The following is a 22233-nucleotide window of genomic DNA, read 5'->3' as shown; positions in this document are numbered from 1 at the left end:
TTCTTGGGTGTTCATATTAGTCAGGACCTGTCATGGGTAAAAATCACAACAGAAATTACCAAAAAAGGCCTTCAGAGGCTTCATTTTCTGAGGAGTCTGAGGAAAGCACAACTCCCAAAACAGCTGCACCATAGACTCTGTTATCACCTACTGCATTACAGTGGGGTCCTCCGGCTGCTCTTCTGAGGACAAGAAGACCCTCAAGCGCATCATCAGAATGGCTGCAGAATCCCTGGTCCTCAGCTACCATCACTGGAGGACATCTTCACTGCTCGCTGCAGCAACAGGGCAAAGATTATCTGCGGGGATCCAACTCACCCCGGCCACAGCCTTTTCATTCCCCTACCCTCTGGTAGGCGTCTTAGAGCCCTACATGCCCGCACCACTAGGCTGAAGAACAGCTTTTACCCCAAAGCAATCAGTCTCCTAAATGCTCGGAGACTATTGCCCCTTCCTAGGATAGAAACTACCACAGACTGAAAGCGACGGCTGCATTCATGACCCCATGATGACCTCTTGTCTGCAGTGGTGTCTGATCAGGGTGTATATATACTCAGAAGCACTTCCTACTTTGCTCTTGCTATATATATATATATATATATGCTGTGAACTGGGAATAGTAATGCTTTCTAGTGCAATGTGTTGTTTTTTTCTAGTGTAATGCTTTAGTGTAATGCTCTAGTGTAGTGCTTTAGCTTTTTTTCTAGTGTAATGCTTTTCTAGTGTAGTGCTTTTCTAGTGTAGTGCTTTAGAATGTCAGTTCTTGTTCCTCTGTCCATGGCATCTAGGATTGCTCCAAACAGCATTTCATTGTATTGTACAGTGACAATAAAGGCATCTTATCTTAGCTTATCTTAGCTTATCTTCATTCATTTTCCCTGGTTAGCTGATCCTTCTCTCCCTTATACTTCCAGGGAGAAAAGGATTCTGCTTCTGCTCCTAAGAAAACAAGAAAGTGCGGAATATGTTATAAACGGTTGCCCAGTACTGGGTCTAAACCCTTATGCAAAGAGTGCACTTCCAATATTGTTAAAGCTGAATCCTCTAGTGTTCTTGAAGATATCAGAACTCTAGTAAAGGAGGAGGTCCAGTCTGCTTTTCTAGAGACCCAGCTCCCACTAGGATCCCTCCCCAAGGCATTCACGATACTCGCAATCCGGTTTCAGGCTCAGACTCTGAGGCGTTAGAAGGCTCAGAATCTGAGTCTATACAAAAACCGTACGCATCTTCGGATGAAGATAATGAATATAAAAGATATTTATTCAATCCAGACGACATTGAGGAACTCATAAAAGCTATCAGAGCTACAATACAAATGGAGGTGCCAAAAAAAAACAAGACGGCACAGGAGGAAATATTTGGCGGGTTGGGGAAAAGAAGAAATTCTGTATTCCCGGTACCAGATAGTGTGCAAAAATTAATTAAATCAGAATGGGAAAAACCAGACAGAGGTTCTTTTATTCCCAGAGGGATCAAGAGGCGATATCCCTTTAGTTCGGAAGATTGCACAGATTATGAAACTATCCCCAGAGTGGATGCACCTGTGGCAAAGGTTGCAAGACATACTGCCCTACCCTTTGAGGATTCGGCACAACTTAAGGATCCCATGGACAGGAAGGCTGAAAGCCTTCTAAGGAAAACCTGGGAGGCCACAGCAGGACCTTGAATCTATGGTTAGAACAACGTGAAATTCACCTGGTCAATAAAACACCTCGAGATCAGATTCTTGAGAGTATTCCCCTGTTAAAGATGGCCAAATTTTTTTTCTGCGGACGCAGCGGCAGAATCCATGAAGCTCTCAGCCCGTACAGCAGTCTTATCCAACACGGCAAGGCAAGCTGTGTGTCTTAAGGCTTGGTCTGGGGATATGTCCTCCAAAAACAAACTTATCTCCCTTCCTTTTCATGGCCAATATCTATTCAGTCCAGACATAGACAAAATTCTAGATGTTGCCACGAATAAAAAGAAAGGTTTCCCTGAAGAAAATTATAGGTCAAAAAGACAGAATTTTTGTGACCGACAGTATCAAACAGAAAATAAAAAGAACAAAGGGAAAACCGGGAGATGGAGTTACGCAAAAGGGGGAAAAGGAAGGAATTTTCTATTTAACCCCAACAGAGGGGAACCCTCCTCTACTAACCCCAAACAATGACGCCAAACAGGTAGGGGGGAGACTCAGCTCCCTTCTAAAAACATGGGAGCAGGTAACATCAAACACATGGGTACTAAACATTATAAAAGAGGGTTACAGGATATAGTTAGACTCTCCCCCTCCACAAAAATTTGTCATCACCAACCTTCCCCCCTCTCAGCTATGTACCTTAAAAAAAGACATAAGAGATTTACTAAGCTTAGCCGCTATAGAACCTGTTCCGGCAAATCTATTAGAACAGGGCCATTATTCCCGTTTATTTATAGTAAAAAAGCCAAATGGGAAATCACGGGTCATAATAAACTTAAAACCACTGAACAAATACGTCACGTATCAAAGGTTCAAAATGGAGACTCTAAGATCGGCGGTAAAACTAATAAAAAAAGATGCCGCAATGGCCTCGATCGATTTAGGAGATGCGTACTACCACATCCAGATACACAGGGAATCGAGGAAATTTCTGAGATTCGCAATCCGATCAAAAGGTCAGATCCAACATTACCAGTTTACGTGTCTCCCCTTCGGGATTTCTGCAGCACCAAGAATATTCACGAAAATCATGGCGGAAGTAGTGGCGGACCTAAGGCAGCAAGCAATCAACGTCATCCCATACTTAGACGACCTTCTGTCTGTTGCAGACATCAAGGTTCTAATATCAAGCCACATTCAAACAGTTCTGAACCATCTCCAGTCCCTGGGATGGATCATCAACTGGGAAAAATCAGACCTATCTCCAAGCAGTCAAAAAATATTCCTAGGGATATCCTTGGACTCGATATCTCAAAGATCATTCCTGCCACCTGCGAAAATAAAAAAGCTACAAATCCTATTAAAGGAATTCAAAAAGAAAAAATTCAGCTCCATTCGAACAGCAATGAAAGTTCTAGGCAGTATTGTGGGCTCAATTTCATCTAAGACCCCTACAAAAACTCATCTTATCCAGATGGAACAGATCTCAAGCAACGATAGACAAGAAGATCTTCCTGGACGTAAGGGTAAACAATTCTCTAAATTAGTGGCTCAAAAACAACAACTTAAAAAACGGGGTATTCTGGAATCAGGATCGTCCTTTTGTAATTACAACAGATGCCAGCCTTCGGGGCTGGGGAGCTGTAACTCAGAACAAAACTTACCAGAGGAAATGGACAGTTTCCATACGACAGCAATCCTAGAATTTCAGGGAATTGCGACCAATTTGGGAGGCTCTAAAAGAAACGCAGCATCTCTCATCAAACTGTCACGTCCAAGTTTACTCAGACAACTCAACAGCGGTGTCATTCATTCAACATCAAGGGGGGACAAGACATCGTCCACTCCAGGATCTGTCGAACAAAATATTTTTGTGGGCAAAGGAAAAAATAACATCTATATCAGCAGTCCACTTAAAAGGTTCCCTAAACATAAAAGCCGATTATCTGAGCCGTCATGCTCTAGATCCGGGGGAATGGAGATTATGCCTGGAAATTTTCCAGATGTTAATACAAAAGTGGGGCAGACCATCAATAGATCTATTTGCATCACGAGTAAACCAAGTGACTCAATTTTTCTCTCTCAACCCAAGGGATTGTCCAACAGCAGTGTATGCATTCAATCAAGACTGGACAACGCACCTAGTCTATGCATTTCCACCCATTCCCCTAATTTCCAGGGTCCTTCAAAAATTCTTGAAAGAGAAATGTACCCTGATCTTGGTGACCCCCTTTTGGCCCGAAAGGAGCTGGTTTGCTCTCATGAGGTCACTCAGCCTGGAACCCCCCTTCCTTCTACCTCTAAGGTCGGATCTACTACACTAAGGTCCCATTCCTCATCCAAACATACAGATCCTAAAACTATCAGCTTGGATTCTGAGGAATCCATCCTATTGAAATTAGGTCTATCTGAGAAGGTGGTCGCCACATTACTCCTCAGCAGGAAACAGAACACAAATAAAGCATACTTCAAGGTCTGGAAGAAATTTGCTGAGTGGTCAGGGAATCCCTTTAATCAGTTTAAACCAAATATCTCATTAATCCTGGATTTCCTACAAGACGGCCTAGACATGGAGTTATCTCCTAACACCCTCAGGGTCCAGGTGTCAGCTTTAGGAGCCCTGTACAATACTAGCCTTGCAGAATGTCCTTGGACAGCCAGGTTTCTTAAAGCAGTGGACAGAATTAAGCCAACGGTCAGAAATATGGTGGCCCCTTGGGATCTTAATACAGTTCTTTCAGGCCTGACCTCCGGTTCTTTCGAACCTCTGGAATCAATCTCCACAAAATGGCTCACTATTAAAACAATTTTTTTCTGTGGCAATAACCTCAGCGAGGCGTGTCTGTGAACTTCAGGCCTTATCTATTCAGGATCCCTTCCTGTCAATTTTTCCGGACAAGCTGGTATTTAGGTTAGACCCAACCTTCTTACCAAAGGTAGTATCTACCTTTCATCGGTCACAGGACATCGTACTTCCCTCCTTCTGTGCCAATCCCAAAAATGACCAAGAAGCTACCTTCCATACTTTAGACGTCAGGCGGGCAGTTCTAAAATACCTAGAAACAACTAGACAGTGGAGAATCGACAAGAATCTTTTATCCAATTTTCTGGGCCTAATAAAGGGAAAAAGGCAGCAAAAAGTTATATTTCAAGATGGATAAAAACTGCCATCTCAGAAGCTTACAAGATCAAAGGGAAAGAAGCTCCTTCTTCCCTTAGAGCACATTCGACAAGAGGCATGGCCGCGTCTTGGGCAGAAAGGTCATCAGCCTCTCTACAACAAATCTGTAGAGCGTCAACTTGGAAGAGGGTCCACACCTTTTCCAAACATTACAAAGTAGATGTTTTTTCTAACGAGGATATGGCGTTCGAACGTAAAGTCCTTTGTGCTGTTGTCCCTCCCTAATAATTCTTTGATATTTCTCAGGATGTGGTGTCATGGAGACGACTGGGGAAATGAGTATTACACGCACCGGTAATCCGGTTTCCTGGAAGTCTCCATGACACCACATACTTCCCACCCAATTTTTTTCAGTGATGGATTTCCATTAATTTAAGTTACGTTATCCCTTCATTCTGGGGTTGTCTCGTTAAAATACACTGGCGATGGAGGGAAGGGGTGGGGTTTTAAACCTCTCTGTGTTTTTTCCTGTCCTATCAGAGGAAGACAGTCTCAGGATGTGGTGTCATGGAGACTTCCAGGAAACCGGATTACCGGCGAGTGTAATACTCATTTCCCCCTGGCAGCCCCCCTTACTTGAGCATTGGAGCATTTCATGCTCCGATGCTCTCCTTTGCCCTGTGCTAAATCGCACAGGGCAAACGCTATTTTTGGAGATCCGGTGACGTACCAAGCTCTCCATGGGGCTTCCAGGGAGCCCGGTGATGTCACCGGCATTGATTGGCAGGATTTAGCACTGCCCTAGCCAGTAAAATGGCCAGGGCAGCGCTAAAGCCCGCCCATCAGAGCCGGTGAAGTAATCGAACACACTGCCGGGTGGAAGCCTCCGCTGGTCAGTGTGTTATGATGAACAAAAGAGCCTGTGCCCTGCGCGATCTAGTGCAGGGAAAGGGAGCGTATCGGAGCATGAGATGCTCCAATGCTAGCCTCAGGGGGGCTCAGCTCTGAGGATCAGGGTATGTCCGGGTTCAGCTCTGAGGATCAGGTTAGTAGTAGGTAAGTGGTAAGGGTTAGCACTAGGATTGGATTATTGTTAGGTTTGAGGTTGGCAGTATGTAGATGGGAAGTGGGGGCAGGCTGAGTACAAGTGTAATCCAGGTCAGGGTTCCAAGGTCAGGGCAGGTGGCAAGGAGCAGAATCAGAAGACAAACATGGGTCGCCATCCTAACTGTACAACCTCCCCCCAGCACACACACTTTACGCCCCTCTTCTTATGAAGATGGAGCAGCAGGCTTGGATCCCTTGGAGTATTTGTTGAAGACCAGAGGCTTGAGAAGTGAGACCAGAAAGGAGTTGGCTATGTGCAAAGAGACTCGGAGCCACAACTTGCAGCATACAGGGTTCAGGTTTTTGATAACTTCTAAGGGTCAAAGAAATGGAGGAGCAAGTTTAAAGGAAGGCATCTTAATGAACTAGAAGGAAGCCATACTCTGTCACCTGGAGCAAACTGCAAAAGAGATCTACGCTTGCGATCGGCAAACTTCTTCATCCGGACTGTGGTTCTCTCCAGTGAAGTCTTGGTCTCCTGTAATGTTGATCGTGAATATTCTAATCGCTAATTTTTATCGCGAATATCGGCACTTCCAGAATTCGCGAAGATGTAGAATATAGTGATATAGAATATTCGCGATTTCGAATATATATTTTTTTTTCATCAGTAACCTCCCTTCTTGCTTGTGGGCCAATGAGAAGGCTGCAATGTCTTTGTCTGAGCTTAGCAACATCCCCAGCAACCAATAGGAAAGCTGCCTCCCCCTTACTATATAAGAACCTCCCAGCATCCCTTGTATGCAGTATCCTGCAGATCTGAGAGAGAGCGGTGACATTGCTGAGCTCTCTGCTTTCCTGTGACATTACATTAGATAGTTAGATAGCTTATATATATATTATACAGATAGTCAGTGCAGGTTATATCCTGATACAGTGGAGCTGATAGGTTCCAGTGCAGGGTGTTAGGCAGTGTGATAGGGATTACTGTTTCTCTGCGGTCCATACATATATGCTACAGACATAGTGCTGTGATGTCACAACAATACTTAGTGCGCCAATCAGTAATATCTACTCAGACCTGATAAAATGTCAAGTTGCACGTATTGCGCCAAAAATATGCGCATCATTAGAGCCAATTTGGGAAATTGCGAAAATAATTCTAGAATTCGCGAATTTATTGCGAATATAATGCGAAAAAATTCACGAATATTGCCTATGCCGCTCATCACTATCTCCTGACAGAAACATTATCCACAGAAGAAACTGCTGCTGGAACTTTAGAGGTGGAAGAGGCAGGAAGAAGAATCCTTTGTTGATGACCAACAATGATTTTTCTGTGGACTCCTTGGTATGATTATTAGGAGAAGACTTATTTGCAGACAACGGAGTTAAATTTTAATGATCGGTATAGATCACTACAGGATGACTAGCGCCCTCCAGCAGGTATCACCATTCCCCCAGAGCCATTTTGATGGCCAACAATTCTCAGTCTCCTAAAGAGTAATTCCTCTCGGAAGCAGAGAAGGACTTGGAGAAGAATCCACACGTGACCATCTTTTCAGAAGCACTTTTCTCTGTGCAACATACCGCCCCCAGAAGCGAGTAACGGTGGAGGTGGAGAATAAATCGAGGCCAGACCTTTATAACATTCAACAACTTTACTTGCATCAACTTGCATGTGCAATGGGCGCATCACCCTAAGGCCCTCTATATATCGCGTGTCTCAGGTGTAGGAAATGCTGAGTGGTATGTTGCGGCCTAAAATGTCTCTTTATGTGTGTCACGGTGCTCCTACCTGGATGCTGCTAGACCCCAGGCTTTCGTTCCAAAGCAATAAATAAAGGGAATAATTGAGGGATAAAAGAATAACTTGATTCCAGACTTTGAGATGAAGTTCAATGGCAGCTTTACTTTGCATAAACGTTCTCTAAAACGGTTTACAGGCTTTGTCTTGGTTCCAGCAGGCTTTAGCATGAAACTGGCAGGCAAACTCCACTCTGCTACATCAGTTTCTCTCTGAATCTGCTGTACTGACAGGCTGACAGCTTCTTCTGTATGCTGCACTTCACTTTGTAGTATGACTCTACCAGGGAACTTTTCTCCTGGCTGCTGAGGCTTCAAGCTTTGGCCTCCATGGCCAGCAGAGCTTAGGGTGCTCTGGCTGGTGTGGGCACGTCCAGCAGAGATGTGCCCCTGCACACCCTTCCCTTAGCAGGGGGTAGGCTAGACTGACTCTAACTGGTCCCCACCATTCCTGCAGGAAGTAGGATTCTCCCACTTCTCTAGAGGGGGGGGGGGGGTTAGAATGGAAAGGAAGGCTCTCCCATATTTGCTGCCACCTGCTGGTGAACCAAGCACATTTCATATGAACAGTTACATAACATTAGGAATGCACAGTGTATAGGACCTGGAATAAATGCATAAGATGACATGAGCTTAGACCAATAAAGACATTAGCAGGGTGCAGAAGTGGTAACACCACTCTGGGGTGTTACACATGCAGACAATATTCAGGCTTTCTCTTGGTTCTAGCCAGATTTGGCATAAACTGGCAGGCACACTTAAGTACTCTGCTTTCTCTCTCTGCTGTGCTAAACTCGGCTTTATTCTGGCAGCTGGACTTTAGGTCTGTTCTGGTATCTCTGGAGTGGGGTGCCTTTGGCTGTTGACCCCTTTGTGACACTCTGTAGTTGAATCTCCAAGGAGTCATGGTGCTCTATGAGCTGCCTCCCCTCACTGCTACATCTTGGCAAGCTGCCCTGGCTTAGATTGACTAGACACTTCCTGCTGCCCCTCCCTTGATAGGAAATGGTACTAGCCCACTTCTGCCCAAAAGGGGGAGAATGGAATGGTAAGCTCCATTCTATCTAAAGATTTCTCTGCCATATATCCGCTGGCACCTGTTGGTGAACTAGGCATATTACATGAACATAACTGTTTCAGAATAATATTAATGCAGAGTGACAAAGGGCCAGGAATAAATACACAGATGACATTAGTGGTTAGCACATTAGAGACAGTGGCAGGGTGTAGGAATGGTAGTGCCACTCTGGGGTACTACATCTGTAAGAACTGCCCCTGCCCCGGTGGAGGATGTATCTACTTTCAGGAAGAACTGCTTTGAGATATCAGGTCGGAGAAGAACGGGTGCTGAAGAAAAGGCTTGTTTCAAGGCTTGGAAGGCGGGCTCAGCCTCTGGCGTCCACCACTTTGCATCAGGCCCTTTATGGGTAAGAGCAGTTATAGATGCAGTTAAGGTGGAGAAGTGAGGGATGAACTGCCAGGAATTGGTGTTTTACACATAAACCAGATGGATGAGGCCAGTTTAATAAAACAGATACTTTGTCGGGGTTCATTTGAAGGCCTTGTTCAGAGACTATATATTCCGGAAAAGCAAGGGAGCTTCTTTCAAAAACACATTTCTTGAATTTGGCATAAAGTCGGTTCTCCCTCAACCACTGGAGCACTGTACGGACTTGTCTGCGATGTGAACTGATGTCTGGAGAGAAAATCAGGATATCATCAAGATAAACCACAACACACACAGAGGAGCTCCCTGAAGATGTCGTTCACAAATTCTTGAAAGACTGCCGGGGCATTGCTTAGCCCAAAAGGCATCACCAGATACTCGTAGTGCCCATCTCAAGAGTGAAAGGCATCACCAGATACTCGTAGTGCCCATCTCAAGAGTGAAAGGCATCACCTTTGTGGTTCCGGATTAGATTATAAACCTCATGCAGATCTAGTTTATTGAAGATACGTGCACCACACAAGTGGTCAAACAGCTCTTGAATTCAGGGTAATGAATATTTTTTTAAATAATAAACCTTAACCTAAGGGCATTGTCCTGGTGGTTCCCTGGTATTCACCCGGTAACTCCTATACAGGGATCTGGTCTTCGCTGCAATGAATAAACCCGGCTGCTACCTCCTGGAGTAGTCCTAGTGTAGTTGGCTGCTGACCCATGAGGGCCAAAGACACCAGTGCGAAGCACCACGGACATAGATAAAAACGTAGTCGGAACACAGTCCAATAGTCAGGGCAGGCTGAGTACTTCGGTATTTCAAATAGCAGTTCCAAGGTCGGGACAGGCTGAGTGCAAACGTATTCCAGGTCACAGTTCGAGGGTCAGGGCAGGCTGAGTACAAGCTTAATCCAGGTCAAAGTTCCAAGGTTGTGGCAGGCTGAGTACAATCGTAATCCAGGTCACAGTTTCAAGGTTGAGGCAGGCTGAGTGCAAGCCTAATCCAGGTCACAGTTCCAAGGTCATGGCAGGCTAAATGCAAGCGTAATCCAGGTCAAAGTTCCAAGGTCAAGGTAGGCTGAGTGCAAGTGTAATCCAGGCCATAGTTTCAAGTTCGGGTGCAAGCATATTCCAGGTCACAGTGTCAGGGTAGGCTGAGTACAATCGTAATCCAGTTCACAGTTCCAAGGTTGGGGTAGGCTGAGTACAAGCATAATCCAGGTCACAGTTCCAAGGTCGGGGTAGGCTGAGTACAAGCATAATCCAGGTCACAGTTCCAAGGTCGGGGTAGGCTGAGTACAAGCATAATCCAGGTCACAGTTTCAAGGTCGGGTCAGGCTAAATACAAGTGTAATCCAGGACATAGTTTCAAGGTTGTGGCAGGCTGAGTGCAATCGTAATCCAGGTCACAGTTCCAAGGTCGGGGTAGGCTGAGTACAAGCGTAATCCAGGTCAAAGTTCCAAGGTCAAGGTAGGCTGAGTGCAAGTGTAATCCAGGCCATAGTTTCAAGTTCGGGTGCAAGCATATTCCAGGTCACAGTGTCAGGGTAGGCTGAGTACAATCGTAATCCAGTTCACAGTTCCAAGGTTGGGGTAGGCTGAGTACAAGCATAATCCAGGTCACAGTTCCAAGGTCGGGGTAGGCTGAGTACAAGCATAATCCAGGTCACAGTTCCAAGGTCAGGGTAGGCTGAGTACAAGCATAATCCATGTCACGGTTTCAAGGTCAGGACTGGCTGAGTACAAGCGTAATCCAGGTCACAGTTCCAAGGTTGGGGCAGGCTAAATACAAGCGTAATCCCGGTCACAGTTTCAAGGTCAGGGTAGGCTGAGTACAAGTGTAATCCAGGTCACAGTTCCAAGGTCGGGGTAGGCTGAGTACAAGTGTAATCCAGGTCACAGTTCCAAGGTCGGGGTAGGCTGAGTACAAGCGTAATCCCGGTCACAGTTTCAAGGTCGGGTCAGGCTAAATACAAGTGTAATCCAGGACATAGTTTCAAGGTTGTGGCAGGCTGAGTGCAATCGTAATCCAGGTCACAGTTGCAAGGTCGGAGTAGGCTGAGAGTACAAGTATAATTGCAATGAGCAGGACCGTGGTACGGTTACACGGACGCCAAGTATGCAGTGGGTCAGGATATGTGTATAAAAGTCTATAGTTTTTGTTCGTGACGCCAATTGCAGCGTGCGCAGGGTACAGTCTCAGGGCCCTTTAAGGTGTTGCAACTCACGTACCAGGTGAGGAATGCCAGAGTGGGGATAATGTCTCTGTGTAATGTCAACGATGTCTCCTACCTTGGTACGGCTGGACTCCTGGATCCTGGCTGAACAAGAGCTGTTAAGTTAAGGCATACTTAAGTAAGTTGCTACGTTTTAAGTTAAGTGCAATGGTAAGTGCAAACATCACAATAAGTGCATAAATTCACATTGCGGCACCTAGGAGAGAATACACACAATGGGCATGTTATCTTGAACGTTGCATAACAGGTAAACTGGTACTTAGTGCAAAAGTATCAAATAGGACATCACAAAGAGCTCAGGTAGTCGTTTGAGTCTTTTCCTTGGGTGCAAGCTTTTATGTTGTGGTAAAACAGTTTTATAAAAGTAGTGCAAATTTTATTAATGCAAGATGAGGCTCAACAATAACTTGAGTCCTTTTTCCTTGAAGTGCTTGAAGTAGTAGTCCATGGCGTGGCTCCCAAATGTCACTATTTTGTCATAGAGGACACATTTTAGAGGAGGGCATCCATGTCCTGCCTCTGATAACTCATTGTCGCAGCTGTGGTAGTGCGCCACTGACCTCTAGTGGTGGCTGAAGAAGTTGGCTGTGCGGACAACCTAGAAAATGCAGCTGTAACTTGCTGTAACCCGGAATCCCTGGCCGGTGCATAGGGGCTCAGAACCTCTGGCTGAAGGGGCTCTGGCGAACATGTGGACCATGCTTGAGGCTGCTTCCAAGGCAGTATATACGGCTGCACCTTAGGGTTAAAAGTTAGTACGGAATTATTGATCTGGCCTACCCGCAGGGTTGGTGGCGCGGCCAGGTCAGGAATGAGTGGTGCTGGTTCTGGCTGGGGCTGCTCCCTAAATCGCAGTCTGCCATCTTGGGTCTGCTGTAAGCATCAGATTTTGCCCGCAGAGCCTGGATCTTCCTGCCAAGTCTCTGGGGTGACTGCAGGGGTTAGTGGTTTGTCCAAAAACGTCACGCCAGCAGCAAAGGGACCCTGTACTGAGCGCTTGGGGGTATACTCCACCTGATCCCCCACGTACAGGTTGTGACGGGCCTGCGGCAGGTAGTGGCACTTTACTGAGCAACGGCCCACAAAGATCTCCGACCCGGAGTGGTTGTCTTGCAAAAACCCGACTCCCCTCTCAACAGAGAACCATAGGACAGTTCCTGTCCGTCTGATCAGTCTGGGGTCTCCTGGCTGGGGGTCGTCCACCACCTGTTTAACCCATTCCTCGACGGCGGATTTATATTCCCAAGCTGTCTGGGCAAAGGCAGTTATCTCACACGGTACTTCGGGGTTCAGGCATCCCGGCTTAATGGGAGTAGAGCTGGGCGGCGAAGTGGAAACACCAGCCGCCTCTGCCGCACCAGTGGGTGTCTTCGGCGGAGCAGGCCTAGGCCTGGTGGCGATTTCAGGAGCCGCGGGACGCGGTGCAGGGGCGGATGCGGACCAGGCCGGGGCCTCAGGGGGCGCGGCAGCTTCTACCTGTTGTCGCGGCCGGGCGGCCGGTTCCGGTGCCTCCTGGTAGTCGTCACAGGGTCCCATCTCAGTCCGCGGTGCAGGCTGGTCGGGTGCTTGAGCGGCAGCGGCGTCCTCCGCGGGAGCAGGTTCAGCGTCGGCGCCCATCTTATTTGGTGTCCCGCCTTCCGCGCTGACAGTTGATGAAGTGGAGGGATCCACAGCCTCCAGGGACTTGACCAGGGCCTTGTCTCCTTCCGCGGGGATCGGGATAGTGACAGCAACCTTTTCTGGTACGTCAGGAGCGCTGGTCAGGGTAAGAGGTGCGTACTCTTTGACTGCGGAGGGATCCACTGCCTCCGGGCTTGTAGTAAAGACGGAGGGCCCACTTTTCTTTACTAGCTGTGAGACTTGAATCTCCTGCGGGTGCTCGTCATACACTGGCTCTCCACCAATAACCATCTGGTTCCACTTAGGCTGAGGGAGCGCCATCTTCACTGCTTCCTCGATCATGAAGAGTGCCAGAGGTAAGGGTGGAGCCCAGAGGGAGGAGTCTTCCCTCCCTTGGCTCACAATGCAAAGTTCGTGGTGGGCAGTCTTTAGTTTTACCGCTTCAAGGGTGGTGTATTCGGCATCTTCGCGCTCTTGAGAAGGCGTTCTTGTCTTTTCCCGCCTCCGACAAGCATGGAGAGGCGGCGCCATTTTGCGAATATGGCGAATTAACCCTTTGAGTATTCGTGGGCACCGCATGGTGCTTTCTGGCAAGGCAATGAAGCAATAAAGTCAATTTTCAGATCTTGTAGTACTGTAAAACATGCAGTTGGATCCGGTTAAGCACACAATTGGATCCGGTTCTGTTGTCAGGGATAGGCACACAATTCGATCCAATCCTGTTCGTGACGCCACTTATGCAATGAGTAGGACCGTGGTATGGTTACACGGACGCCAAGTATGCAGTGGGTCAGGATATGTGTATAAAAGTCTATAGTTTTTGTTTGTGACGCCAATTGCAGCGTGCGCAGGGTACAGTCTCAGGGCCCTTTAAGGTGTTGCAACTCACGTACCAGGTTAGGAATGCCAGAGTGGGGATAATGTCTCTGTGTAATGTCAACGGTGTCTCCTACCTTGGTATGGCTGGACTCCTGGATCCTGGCTCACTTGCAATAAATGAGTGTTGCTAGTAGGAGTAATGGACTTGGTAGCAGTAAATGAGATCCAGACTGGTAATATAATCCAACTCGTCTTTACTTGATGGCAGCATAAATCCATACGAGTTACAGCATTAGTCTTTAGGTCCCAGCAGGTATTTGGCAATGTATGGCAGGGATCAATATCTCTTCTGCATCTATACTATGTGCCTTTAGAATATGGCAGGAATCTATCTTCTGCTCTGTCTGTCTTCAGCTTTGTGTGGGCCTGACTAAGTGAGGAGGAATTTGGCTTCTCCTGGTCTCTGGATAGTTACTCACAGTTATGCTCACAGGGAATGGCTCTTCCTGGAGGACTAGAGGTGGCTGCTTGCTTGTCAACAGTTGAGGCTGAAAGGCTCAGACTGGGAAGGGTGATCTTTGGTCTCAGCCAAGACTCGATCCTGGGTTGGGATCCCTAGAACTGGGAGCTCTGACCAGCACAGCCTTCCCCTAGCCAGGGTGTCTGGCACACTAACTGAAACTTCCTTTCCTCCCCATGAGGCAGGATGTGGGAACATTCCACACCTCCTCAAAGAGGGGGGAGCTAAACTGGAATGAACTATTCCAGTTTAGAAACACTAAACTGACAATAGAGACCTGCTAACATTGCTCCCACCTGCTGGTGCACATGGAAATCACAGCAAATACATGCAACAGGCTTAGCAAATGCACATTTGTGAGGGATATTGAATAAAATCACATTAGATGACAAGATAAATACACTTAAGAGGATGTAGCGGGGAGAAAGAGTTTAGTAACATAACTCTGGGATGTTACATAATCCAGGTCACAGTTCCAAGGTCGGGGTAGGCTGAGTACAAGTGTAATCCAGGTCACAGTTCCAAGGAAGAGGCAGACTATCAGCGTAATCCAGGTCACGGTTCAAAGGTTGGGGCAGGCTGAGTACAAGTGTAATCCAGGTCACAGTTCCAAGTAGGGAGGCCACTTGCAGAACCCCAAAAAGGAGGACATCGTACCGGGGACAGTGGTGCACAATAGTTTAATACTAAATCATACAGATACGATTATGGACAGATTGTAAACATTCTACCAGCATGGTCCATATAACTATATACAAGAAGTGGAAAAGAGACAATAGCGGCTCACCTGAACCCTCCTATGGATACGGTGCACTCCTCAGGAATCACCCAACTCCATGAAGTAAATAGTCAAAAAATGGAGGGGCTTTCAAATATCTTAGTAAGATGGACAACAATAGGGTTTATTATATAATAAAATGTCAAATAATGTCATAAAATGAGCACATAAATAAACATCATACAATGTATAAAAGAAAACACAAACATCAAAATGACCATCCCAATGAATATGGGGTTGACTGTAAGGTGACCTGATGAAATAGAAAGCGTTGGTACTGTGGGTCACAAAGTCATTGATGACCCACAGTACCAACGCTTTCTATTTCATCAGGTCACCTTACAGTCTACCCCATAATTATTGGGATGGTCATTTTGATGTTTGTGTTTTCTTTTATACATTGTATGATGTTTATTTATGTGCTCATTTTATGACATTATTTGACATTTTATTATATAATAAACCCTATTGTTGTCCATCTTACTCAGATATTTGAAAGCCCCTCCATTTTTGGACTATATACAAGAAGATGTATAACTTATAGCAGCTGTACATATATAATTATATACAGGAGATACCCAGGTTATACCAGCTGTACATATATAATTATATACAGGAGATACCCAGGTTATACCAGCTGTACATATATAATTATATACAGGAGATGCCCGGGTTATACCAGCTGTACATATATAATTATATACAAGAAGATGTATAACTTATACCAGCTGTACATATATAATTATATACAGGAGATGCCCAGGTTATACCAGCTGTACATATATAATTATATACAGGAGATGCCCGGGTTATACCAGCTGTACATATATAATTATATACAGGAGATACCCAGGTTATACCAGCTGTACATATATAATTATATACAGGAGATGCCCAGCTTATACCAGCTGTACATATATAATTATATACAGGAGATGCCCAGGTTATACCAGCTGTACATATATAATTATATACAGGAGATGCCCAGCTTATACCAGCTGTACATATATAATTATATACAGGGGATACCCAGGTTATAGCAGCTGTACATATATAATTATATACAGGAGATGCCCAGGTTATTCCAGCTGTACATATATAATTATATACAGGAGATGCCCAGGTTATTCCAGCTGTACATATATAATTATATACAGGAGATGCCCAGGTTATACCAGCTGTACATATATAATTATATACAGGAGATACCCAGGTTATACCAGCTGTACATATATAATTATATACAGGAGATGCCCAGCTTATACCAGCTGTACATATATAATTATATACAGGAGATGCCCAGGTTATACCAGCTGTACATATATAATTATATACAGGAGATGCCCAGCTTATACCAGCTGTACATATATAATTATATACAGGGGATACCCAGGTTATAGCAGCTGTACATATATAATTATATACAGGAGATGCCCAGGTTATTCCAGCTGTACATATATAATTATATACAGGAGATGCCCAGGTTATTCCAGCTGTACATATATAATTATATACAGGAGATGCCCAGGTTATACCAGCTGTACATATATAATTATATACAGGGGATACCCAGGTTATACCAGCTGTACATATATAATTATATACAGGAGATGCCCGGGTTATACCAGCTGTACATATATAATTATATACAGGAGATGCCCAGGTTATACCAGCTGTACATATATAATTATATACAGGAGATGCCCAGGTTATACCAGCTGTACATATATAATTATATACAGGAGATGCCCAGGTTATACCAGCTGTACATATATAATTATATACAGGAGATGCCCAGCTTATACCAGCTGTACATATATCATTATATACAGGAGATACCCAGGTTATACCAGCTGTACATATATAATTATATACAGGAGATGCCCAGCTTATACCAGCTGTATATATATAATTATATACAGGAGATGCCCAGGTAATACCAGCTATACATATATAATTATATACAGGAGATGCCCAGGTTATACCAGCTGTACATATATAATTATATACAGGAGATGCCCAGGTTATACCAGCTGTACATATATAATTATATACAGGAGATGCCCAGCTTATACCAGCTGTACATATATAATTATATACAGGAGATGCCCAGGTTATACCAGCTGTACATATATAATTATATACAGGAGATGCCCAGCTTATACCAGCTGTACATATATAATTATATACAGGGGATACCCAGGTTATAGCAGCTGTACATATATAATTATATACAGGAGATGCCCAGGTTATTCCAGCTGTACATATATAATTATATACAGGAGATGCCCAGGTTATACCAGCTGTACATATATAATTATATACAGGAGATGCCCAGGTTATACCAGCTGTACATATATAATTATATACAGGGGATACCCAGGTTATACCAGCTGTACATATATAATTATATACAGGAGATGCCCAGGTTATACCAGCTGTACATATATAATTATATACAGGAGATGCCCGGGTTATACCAGCTGTACATATATAATTATATACAGGAGATGCCCGGGTTATACCAGCTGTACATATATAATTATATACAGGAGATGCCCAGGTTATACCAGCTGTACATATATAATTATATACAGGAGATGCCCAGGTTATACCAGCTGTACATATATAATTATATACAGGAGATGCCCAGGTTATACCAGCTGTACATATATAATTATATACAGGAGATGCCCAGCTTATACCAGCTGTACATATATCATTATATACAGGAGATACCCAGGTTATACCAGCTGTACATATATAATTATATACAGGAGATGCCCAGCTTATACCAGCTGTATATATATAATTATATACAGGAGATGCCCAGGTTATACCAGCTGTACATATATAATTATATACAGGAGATGCCCAGGTTATACCAGCTGTACATATATAATTATATACAGGAGATGCCCAGGTTATACCAGCTGTACATATATAATTATATACAGGGGATGCCCAGGTTATACCAGCTGTATATATATAATTATATACAGGAGATGCCCAGGTTATACCAGCTGTACATATATAATTATATACAGGAGATGCCCAGGTTATACCAGCTGTACATATATAATTATATACAGGAGATGCCCGGGTTATACCAGCTGTACATATATAATTATATACAGGAGATGCCCAGGTTATACCAGCTGTACATATATAATTATATACAGGAGATGCCCAGGTTATACCAGCTGTACATATATAATTATATACAGGAGATGCCCAGGTTATACCAGCTGTACATATATAATTATATACAGGAGATGCCCAGCTTATACCAGCTGTACATATATCATTATATACAGGAGATACCCAGGTTATACCAGCTGTACATATATAATTATATACAGGAGATGCCCAGCTTATACCAGCTGTATATATATAATTATATACAGGAGATGCCCAGGTTATACCAGCTGTACATATATAATTATATACAGGAGATGCCCAGGTTATTCCAGCTGTACATATATAATTATATACAGGAGATGCCCAGGTTATACCAGCTGTACATATATAATTATATACAGGAGATGCCCAGGTTATACCAGCTGTACATATATAATTATATACAGGAGATGCCCAGGTTATACCAGCTGTACATATATAATTATATACAGGAGATGCCCAGCTTATACCAGCTGTACATATATAATTATATACAGGGGATACCCAGGTTATAGCAGCTGTACATATATAATTATATACAGGAGATGCCCAGGTTATTCCAGCTGTACATATATAATTATATACAGGAGATGCCCAGGTTATACCAGCTGTACATATATAATTATATACAGGAGATGCCCAGGTTATACCAGCTGTACATATATAATTATATATAGGGATACCCAGGTTATACCAGCTGTACATATATAATTATATACAGGAGATGCCCAGGTTATACCAGCTGTACATATATAATTATATACAGGAGATGCCCAGGTTATACCAGCTGTACATATATAATTATATACAGGAGATGCCCGGGTTATACCAGCTGTACATATATAATTATATACAGGAGATGCCCAGGTTATACCAGCTGTACATATATAATTATATACAGGAGATGCCCAGGTTATACCAGCTGTACATATATAATTATATACAGGAGATGCCCAGGTTATACCAGCTGTACATATATAATTATATACAGGAGATGCCCAGCTTATACCAGCTGTACATATATCATTATATACAGGAGATACCCAGGTTATACCAGCTGTACATAAATAATTATATACAGGAGATGCCCAGCTTATACCAGCTGTATATATATAATTATATACAGGAGATGCCCAGGTTATACCAGCTGTACATATATAATTATATACAGGAGATGCCCAGGTTATACCAGCTGTACATATATAATTATATACAGGAGATGCCCAGGTTATACCAGCTGTACATATATAATTATATACAGGAGATGCCCAGGTTATACCAGCTGTACATATATAATTATATACAGGAGATGCCCAGGTTATACCATCTATACATATATCATTATATACAGGAGATGCCCAGCTTATACCAGCTGTACATATATAATTATATACAGGAGATGCCCAGCTTATACCAGCTGTACATATATCATTATATACAGGAGATACCTAGGTTATACCAGCTGTACATATATAATTATATACAGGAGATGCCCAGCTTATACCAGCTGTATATATATAATTATATACAGGAGATGCCCAGGTTATACCAGCTGTACATATATAATTATATACAGGAGATGCCCAGGTTATACCAGCTGTACATATATAATTATATAAATCAGTCACTGTTGATTTGCTGCCCCCTATAGACGGCTATGATTATTGCTCCCTTTGTCACTCACGGGGGTGCAGAGTAGTATTATTAATACCTTTACCTCTTATTTACAGACTTTTTTTACTTTCACCAACATTGTGCTTTATTTACCGGTATTTTTACCGATACTATTATCGCTATTGTGGGACAGAATTTATACTGTTATCATCAATAGCGTTCACCTTCTCTCCCAGTCTTTATTTAAAATTTTTATTTTAATGTAATTATGTGTGCGAATAAATTGTATATCAACTTTTAATCCATGTGACACCAGATACTCGTGCGCCGTCCGATATTTCCATCTCTATTGCACTTTGCCTTCAAGAATAGAGATGGCCTTGCGGTTCGCCCGGCGGTTGTTTCGCGGAGAACTTAGCTCGTTCGCGGTTCACTGAATGGGTGAACATATGGAGATATTCGCGCCCGCCATATTCTTTTACATTGTGCAGAACTTTGACCCCTGACCCATCCATCAGGTGGTACAGGACGGCCAATGGAGACGTTTCAGCACATGGCCACACTAATAGGGACATCCCCTCGCTAATAGGGACACAGAAGTCCTTGTAAGGACTGGTATAGGTGTGCTATCGATAGGTGGGATACACTGAGGGGTGCGATATACTTATAATATACTTTATAACATAGATAATATATTATAGTGCATGTGTATTGTGCAGCAGTTGTGCGCGGTTCTGCTGCGGTACCGCAGCTATACAGAGGGGCAAACGCTATTGGAATAAATAATTGCATCTGTTGTGATTAGAGAGCGTTTTCTTCTGGCTACCTGCCTCAGCTACTATTCTGATGCTGCCACTGTCATGGCGGACAGGATATATGATACACAGAAAAGTAAACAAACAAGTGTCTAGGGGAGAAGCTGGGGATAAGGTCACCTCTTGACAATCCCTACCAGCTCTTCCTATACTGCTATGCTCACATTCAGACCCTTAAGGTGGGAATAATGTGTCCTCGTGCCTGGGCTGAAAATACCCTAAAATCCCTAAGATGGTGGAAGGGGAATAGGGGCAGCCTGCTCCCTCAGGACCTGGAGGGGACAGGCGTAACTCAAACAGCCTAGACAGCAAACCACAAGAAATCAGAAACAAACTTATCTTTTCTGAGCAGGAACAGCCAATCCTTCCTTCCTTGTTTCCACAGAGTCAGACAGAAGCTATAACCCGCAAGGAACACTGGGAGTGGGTGTGATTTAAACTGAAACCAACGACCCCACCCAGTGCACCTGAAGGGAGGCGGAACTAGCTCGAATCCAAAACAAAACAAAAAGGCTAGACACGTGCTGCTAATCTGGCAGACCTCCGCACATAGCCTGAGCAGGGCATGACAGCCACCCGCCTGATGACAAACATCTAATGCCAAGTGCTCTTTCTTTCACCCACCATGTTCAGCGAGTACTAGTATTGCCACATACCTCCACACTGTCACCTTGCCACTCTGTGGCCTACTGATGCTGTCATGTCCACACTATGTCACCTGCCACTCGCTGGCCTCCACATACTGCTGCCACCTCCAGACTCTGTCATTGGGCCACTTTGCGGTCTCCTCATGCTGCTTCCACCTCACCACTATGTCACAAGTCCACTCTGTGGCCTCCTCCTGATGCTGTTCCCACCCTCCCCACTTCATGACTGGGCCACTATTTTGACTTTCGGCCTGGCTGACATCATCATTTATTTGACCCTTCTTCTGATCTGTCAGAAGAAAGGAAAATGAGACGCACACCGGATCCTGTCTGTGTAGCAGCTGTACGGCCTGTACGGTCCCATCAGAATTGGCTTGTGATGTGGTAGCCAAAAGCAGGAGTGGGTACAAAACACAGGAGACATGCAAATATTCCATTCACGTGTCATCTCTGTTTTGGATCCACTCCTGTTCTTTTTTGCATTAGCAATACTGATGGATTACTGACCTAATACTGACCGAGTGAAGGCAGATGCTCCACAGACAGGATCCGTTTTTTGGGGGTTATTGTTCTGACGGATCAGAGGAAGGGCAAAATAATCAGTGACGTCACCACAACCCTACTGCTGACCCCTCTGCACTCTGTCGGGGGCTCTACTTGTATAAGGGGTTAATAGAACAGGTTCTGTAGACATCTATGTGGAGTCAGCTGACGACGGTGTAAAAGGAGCGCGCTTCTTCTTGGCGCTAACATCGACCTGTAAGGCTGAGTTCACACTGGAGTTATTGGGTCAGTTTTGGCAAATTTAACCCCTTAGTGACCAAGCCTGTTTGGGCCTTTATGACCAAGCGTTTTTTTTCCTTTTTTCATGGTCTTGTTCCAAGAGCTATAACCTTTTTATTTTTTCATCTATATAGCTTTATGAGGGCTTGTTTTTTACGGGACAAGTTGTAGTTTTTAATGGCGC

At 44.2% G+C, this 22233-nt stretch overlaps 1 long non-coding RNA gene across 1 annotated transcript; it reads right to left on the bottom strand.

Moving 5' to 3' along the window:
• Positions 1–234: 234 nt before the first annotated feature.
• Positions 235–18866, bottom strand: LOC120991864. Its single transcript, XR_005776839.1, has 3 exons — positions 18850–18866; positions 7022–7024; positions 235–552 (listed from the first exon to the last, which is right to left on the bottom strand). It is a non-coding gene; the product is annotated as an uncharacterized LOC120991864 (long non-coding RNA).
• Between the last annotated feature and the right edge of the window lie 3367 nt (positions 18867–22233).

The sequence above is a fragment of the Bufo bufo genome, chromosome 2 (genome assembly GCF_905171765.1).
Source record: "Bufo bufo chromosome 2, aBufBuf1.1, whole genome shotgun sequence".
Taxonomy (NCBI): Eukaryota; Metazoa; Chordata; class Amphibia; order Anura; family Bufonidae; genus Bufo; species Bufo bufo.
This window is presented reverse-complemented; position numbering and strand designations above follow the sequence as displayed.